Consider the following 7,180-nt stretch of genomic DNA (forward strand, 5'->3'; position numbering starts at 1 on the left):
ATCAAAACATTAGTTTTATTTATGGGCATGCTTGCTTTGTCCTTCACGTGGCCTCTAAGGGCGATAAAGTGAGAGTTACACGATCCACCTTGGGCAGAAATAGGAAATGTTGCTGCGAACACCAGCTGTTGCTTAGGTCGACTGGGGCAGCGAGAGGCCTCGGCCTTCCCAGGCAGGCGCTGCCAAATAAAGAGCCTACAGTGCTGCGTAAGACAGTTTCCCTCACCGCACATTTCCTTTCCAAAAGCTGTTAAACTGCGCAGGTGGGGGAGGATGGTGCGGCTTTAGTCATAAAGGGGATCAGGGTTGCCATCTTAAAGAACATTATTTGCACAGCGTACCTGCATTGTGTTTAATGTAGAATCAACATTTGTCAGCTGCCAGATTGACGCTTCGCTGGGAGGGATGGGGGGTCTATCACGTCAGGCCGTTCTCCCCTGCCATCTTCAGACACCTCTCTCAGAAACGAATGACGTCCTCCATGACTGTTCAGCCCCAAGACTGACAGCACAGATTCCTCATTCATCTTCTGCCTTATCTCCTCGGGATCATACGCACAAGCGCTGAAGAGCAATTCTATTACCTGTCAACAGCTGAGATCCCTCGCTAACAAAAACCGGGGGAATATGTGGGAGAAAAACATGATTGTAACCCCTCTGGCAACAAATGATATTCCACACGCGCCGCATTCACTGTCAAGACTGAAGGTTTATGAAAAAAGGAGACCTTTTTGCATAAAGCTGCACTACCTGTTTGCAAAATGCATTTCAATACATTTCATTCATAATTTGTCAGAGGATTATTATACCAGCAATCCCTCCTACTGACACCACATACAAAGAAAAGTACATTTATACATATAAATACAGTATGTCTGACAAGTCTGTACTTCACTTTCACAATACTTGTTTTTGTGATGTGAAAAAATGTAAGCCAGGTAAAGGGCTTACATTTACCTGGCTTTAATGATGCAATTCAATGAAATTAGAAAAAAATGAGTTGTTTATCTCTTCTATTTAGTTCTGAACACTGATCCGGCCATTCATTTTCTTCTGCAAAAGTCGTTCCGTCATTTATTTATGGGTCCCTAGATTCAAAGCAATGCTAAAAAATAAAATCCTTCTTCATTCTCAACTTTCTAGCAAATAGCTGAAGGATGGGGGTCAAAACCTGATATTTAGAGTTTATGAATTCAGCTACTTCAACAAATAACCTACATCCATCTGGAAAAAAAACATAATCGCAGACTCCACTGAGTTAATACATAACAGAATTATGTTTCACTGAAATTACAGCAGGTAGTTTTTATGACTTATGTCTTTGTTCTGCTTTACATCTCAAGAGACTAAACATTTTAACCAGATTGGATGGAGAGCTTCTGTGAATATTTACAGTACTTTCCAATTTACAAGTCTTGCCTCGGAGTCTCATTTGTATCAAAGTCTGGACTTTGACTGGGGCATTCTAACATAATTATTTGCTTCAACTGAACCTAGTCTTTTGCAAACACTCAATAGATTTTCTTGCACAATCTCCCTTTAGTGCCATCCACATTCCCATCAACCCTGACTGGTAAAGAAAAGCATTTCCATGGGATGATGGTTCCACAGTGAAAGACCAGCAATCCCACTGGTCTTTCGCTGTGGGAATGGCATCTTCAGAGAGATGTTATATTACTTTCCCTTCACACATAGTGTTTTATAAAAACAAAAAGTTTTATAAAGGTCAGTTAAGGTGGACAAGGGTGTATTTGTAGGTTTCTGGATTTCTTTTTGAACTATGGATTAAGCATTTTTTTATAACCTCTGCTTAAAACACCTCTAACTCTTTATCTCTGACCTGTCTGCTGTGCTGATGCTGTGCTCCTTGGTCTCCATGATGCTGTCTGCTCACTAATGTTCTCCAAAAGACCTTCATAGAGTCTGGATTTATCCTAAGATTAAATTAAACACAGCTGGACCCTATTCACTAATTTAGGGACTTCTGAAGGAAATTGGGGGCTCTATACATATGAGCTTTTATGGTTTAAAATTGGAAAATATTTTTTCAATTTTGAATTATACTCTACTTTGTGTGGATCTATCAAATATAATTCCAACACTATATACTAAGATCTGTGGTTTTACTATGACAAAATGCGAAGAAGTGGGCGTACTTTATGGTACTCACACTTCCACAAAGTGTGAGTACAGACAGACTGGACATGTCTGTTGCTTGTTTCATTATCATTTCAATAAAACATGGAGGTATGAGGTTTCTTTGGGTCTGAAGAAAAATGTAATGGCATTAACTAAATCAGAAATCACATCTGAAAACATTGCAAACTTGGTAATACACCACGCCGATCGATATCTTTGGAGTTCACTTTGATCAAAGCCATCGAATATAAAACTCTCCCTTTTAATTACAGCCATGAGTCCAATCATAAAACACACAGAGTAGGTGGCATCTGTCTATGAGCATCCATCCCCCCTCCTCCCTAAAATTGATGTGCTCGAGTGTTTCAGCTTCCTAAGCAGACGGCTGCACGGACAGCGACACTGTCCCATCACTTTTATGACATCTTAAGGAATCTTTTTAATACAGTCCATTACTGCAGCCATACAAATCTTCCCCAATGCGGCTCCATCTATGGCCTGATCAATTTTTACTCTGCTGAGCTGTACCCTTTACCCTCATTTTGTCATCTCAAAATTCATATAATATGGGATTTCCTTATGAGAAAAACTGCAATAAAAGTATGTTACCACTCTGATGATGTGCACGAGTCAGTACCTGACTCTACCTAAAAAGTCTTTCCATGAGACAGAATTTGTTTCTGCAGTAAGCAGAACTGTTTAAATGTTATTTATTTTCACGTTCCTAAGAAAATATATTGTGAAGTGCAGCATTGATTTAGAACATAACCATGTCTTGATACGGGTTGGAGGAGCTGAATTTATGAATCCTTTGCACAACTCCTTTAATTGAATTTTCCAAATCTCTCACCTCACACAAATAATCAATACGCACTGCTGAGAGAAACTTGCCTCAGAATTATTAGGGCCCCTCTTTTTCAATTTTGTAGTCATCAGCAAATACAGGCATTGGGGTATTTGTGATGCCGTGACTGTACCTGGAGGATTTATGCTCGTCCCAAGCCTGATTGCTCACCTAAAGTGACTTTTATTTAGAATTCTTACCGAAACTTTTGTTAACCTTAAAGGGGTAGCATTATGTATTTTCCTGGCACATAGTGCTACTTTACAGCAGTTCAGTTATAACAACTGAACTGTTACCTTCAGTTGTTATAAAAATGCTGTATATGGCAAACATGAATTTAAAAAACTTGACTTCTCAGTTTAACACCTAGAAATTGGGCCTCTGTGTCTTTAAGAAGCTCATTCTTTTTCAGCGCCCAGTCAGGTCAAATGTTCCTGCAAACAGAACCATGGAGATTAAAGGATTTCTGAAACATACATGAAAGAAACATATCAACCACCCAGGTATGTTTTTGATGAGGAAAGAACATCATAACAAAATGTAAAACTGAAAAAGTCAAATTTACATAATTTTGCTCCTTTATCATTTTTGAACGTTGCCGTCTTGCTCTAAAGAAAGATGCAGTTTAACAACCACATAGTAAGGGTGGAAACAGGGATAAAAGGGCATAAAAAACAAAACATTAAGCAAGAAGAGTTACCTTAGATTGGCTCAATTGTTTTACAAAATTGTTTAAACTATTGAAAAGAAAAATAGGGCAACTTACAACAGTAAGTGTGTTTATCTAACATATTTGGATATTTAGATCCATCCATTCATCCTGGTCTCAAGCCAGTCATGACTATTCTGTTCAGATGTCAACTATCTTTTCCTCTGGAGTCTCCGAGCATTTCTTAGACATTCACTACATGAGCCCAAAGCCTAAAGAGCATATCAGCCATCTGAACAAACACTTTACACTAGTGGACACTCATGCATCAAGATACCATCACCATCATCTGTTCGGATTTCATGCTCTCAGCAGATATAGGCCAGACCTATCCAGCAGCTTTGAATAACAGTTTGTTTACTTAAAATGTGTGTCTTAGTGTGAATAGAAGGCTAATTCTATCTGCCTTGACTCTGTGAGGTCTGTTGTTGCAAGGAGGTTTATGCAAAGCTGATAAATTTCATGGCTCCACCATGTGACAGAAATGTGACATTCCTGGGGTGTGGACCCACAATGTATCACGTATGTTCAGTTCCTTTACTGGAACGAATTTAAAGTAATTTTTAACAACCTTATCAGAAAACAAGCTCGCCTCCCGACAATGCCCCCTATTCATTTTCCACAAGTCCCCATTGTATGATTGAATCACAAGAATTGCTCCGCTGCAGGCACAATATGTGCCTAAAATAATCAAATTAATTCTTTCCTTAGGAAATCTACTCATTGACTTGTTTGTTCAACCATAACAAAATGTTGTTTTTCACCAAAGGTCGCACAGCACACAACTCAAACAAGCATCCATTGATGTCGAAGTTAAGTAGCACAGAAGATACAAGGGAAAAGATAATCAAATAGTGAAATAGTAGCACACGGGGATGTCCGAAAGAATGAAACAGCCTTGTGACTGTATCTGTTTTTCTTCTAATCATAAAGTCAACCAAACAATTGGAGGAAATTTTTCCCGACACAAAGTAGAGTTTCATAGATTCAATATATCAAAAAATGATAGATTTGAGAAAAATAATTTATAGTGGACCAGAAATGCTGGCCTAGTAAAAAGTATAACCATATTCTGCACTGTGCACTTAGTTGATTAAGATTTCTTCTGCAAGAATTATTAGATCAACGTAGCATTGCATGGAAGTGGTCAGACTACGGCTGAGGAGCAGTTGGCTTTGGTGTGCCAGAGAATTATGTCATAGATTCTGCATGCTGCTCAGGCGGTCAATAAACAGATACTACTTTACAGCAAAGGGAGGCATGAAGCTACTCTGACTTTGGATGTGATTAAACACAGTGAACAGTCTGTAGAAGTTGGTATGTTTACCAAAGTTATCAAATTTGACTTTGGACTTCAAGTGACATGGATTCTGTGGCTCTCCCCTCTTTATAGACTGTGGGACCTTAATTTCCAAATAAAATACAAAATTGTCATTAAGCAGAAAAGAGGAGCTTACATCACTGAGCAAGAGCCCAGCACAGGTTAGCTGCCTCTTTTCACCTGATACAGGAGTAGTTTAAGCCTTGACTCCAGCTGCCTTTCATGTTTTGTAAATCTCCTCCAAACTTTTAAATGGGCTTTGCTTTACCATCCTTTCAAAGTTGTGTTTTCCATATGTACTGTAGCACCTTTCCACTGTCATTGTAAACTAATTAAATAAATCTACAGTTAAGTTTTAAGATTGTTATTACACTAATAATAGTAAAACCAGGGTGCTACTATGAACATGGCTTACATTTATCACATGAGTCTTTGTTCTCCTTCCATGCTGAAAAATCCCCTGATGTTGGAAACATAATCTCATTAAAGTTACGTAGAAAGCCAGAAAAAATTTTGAGATTCTAAAGCTTTACTGATACTTCAAGGCTATCTTCACAACCAGTGTCCTATTTTTTATTTTTATTTTTTGCTCTCTTGTGGCAGTAAAGATAGGATGACTTCAACAATAAATGTCATTAAGATCTTACCATACATGTTTGATGATCTCCTTCAAATCAAGAGAAGGAATGCACTTGTTCGCTGCTGCCCTCTGGTGATTTACTACAAAATGGAAACATTAAGGCGACTAGAACATAAACTTGGAGAGGTTGGATTGAAATAGGACCAGAACATCCTACAGTCACACAAGCATCCATTTTAATACAACAACAAAAGTAGGAAGTGACTATTCAGTTGGTAAAAAAACACTAGTGACACCACATCTCTGTTCCTCAGAAGGATAAAGATGAGCTTTCCAGCAGAGCTTTCTTTGCTCGGCTGACCTGTGATTGTTGGAGTTTAGATAATTAAAAAAAGAAAATACAGATTGCATAAAGATTACAAAAAAGATTTGCTTCTATTTGATTGAAATAAGTTTTTTATTTTTCCAAGAATCCTGCCAGAATTTTGCTTCCCACTGACTGGATGTGTCAAAGTGACACATAAGACCACAATCAATCATTTATTTGTCGATAACCCTGAACTAAACTCCTCGTTTAACTAAAGCCCACCTGTCCACAGAACCAGTTCATTCCATTTCAACTTCTTTGTCAACAAAAGCAAGACCAAAGAGCTGTCAGCTGACATCTACCAAAGGACATTAGATCTGCACAAGGCTTTGGTGGACTACAACAAAGACTTGGGTAACAACACATGATGCAACTGTGCAGAATTGGAGTAAATAAGAGGTCTGGAGTTTTATGCAACAGTATTGCCTCATGAGGTAAAGATGAGGTATCAGCTTACAACATCACTCATAGAGTTTATTTGTGAAAAGACAGTTGAGAGCAGAACTATTTAGAATTTCCATCTCCATGCTTTTAAAGGGTCACAAGCCCATCTTTTTCCAGTTTTCCAGTAAACTAACAAATAATGGCTTGGACTAAAATCAAGCTCTCTGGTGTCAACTTGAGACACAATGAGATTTATCCAGGAATTCCATCCTCACAGTCAAGCACAGTAATTGAGACATTATGCTGTGGGGCATGTTTTTTGTGCTAAGGGTACAAGTGCACTTCTCTCCATTGAAATGAAAAATAATAAACAGCATATTCATTATCTTGTACAAGAACCGTCATACTTCACATAATAATATGTGAATGGTTTTCCTAGCATGTAAATGACCTAAAACATTCCATCATGACAACAAAAGAGTCTCTAAGGAAACATGTTAAGGTCACTTAGTGACTTGGAAAGTCTCCAGACCTTCATAAGATAAAAAAGATAAATAAAAAATCTATCCACTGCACTAGGAAACCCAAAGGATTTGAAGTTTTTTTGTAAACAAAGATGGACAAAATCCCTCTGGAGATGTTTGCAAAACCAGTTAACATTTCATTGTCATATGCGCCAATAAATATTTCTATGCTGTGTTATGTTTTGATGAAAGGTCCAATAAAATTGTAAAAAAAAAAATTCATTTAATGTCCTCCAGATCTTTTCTTTTTACTTTTAGATAATGTACTCTTTGTACTTTGTTCCTATTAAAGTAAAACTGGAATTACAGACAA

Source organism: Poecilia reticulata, chromosome 4 (genome assembly GCF_904066995.2).
Source record: "Poecilia reticulata chromosome 4, P_reticulata-male-v2, whole genome shotgun sequence".
Classification (NCBI taxonomy): Eukaryota; Metazoa; Chordata; class Actinopteri; order Cyprinodontiformes; family Poeciliidae; genus Poecilia; species Poecilia reticulata.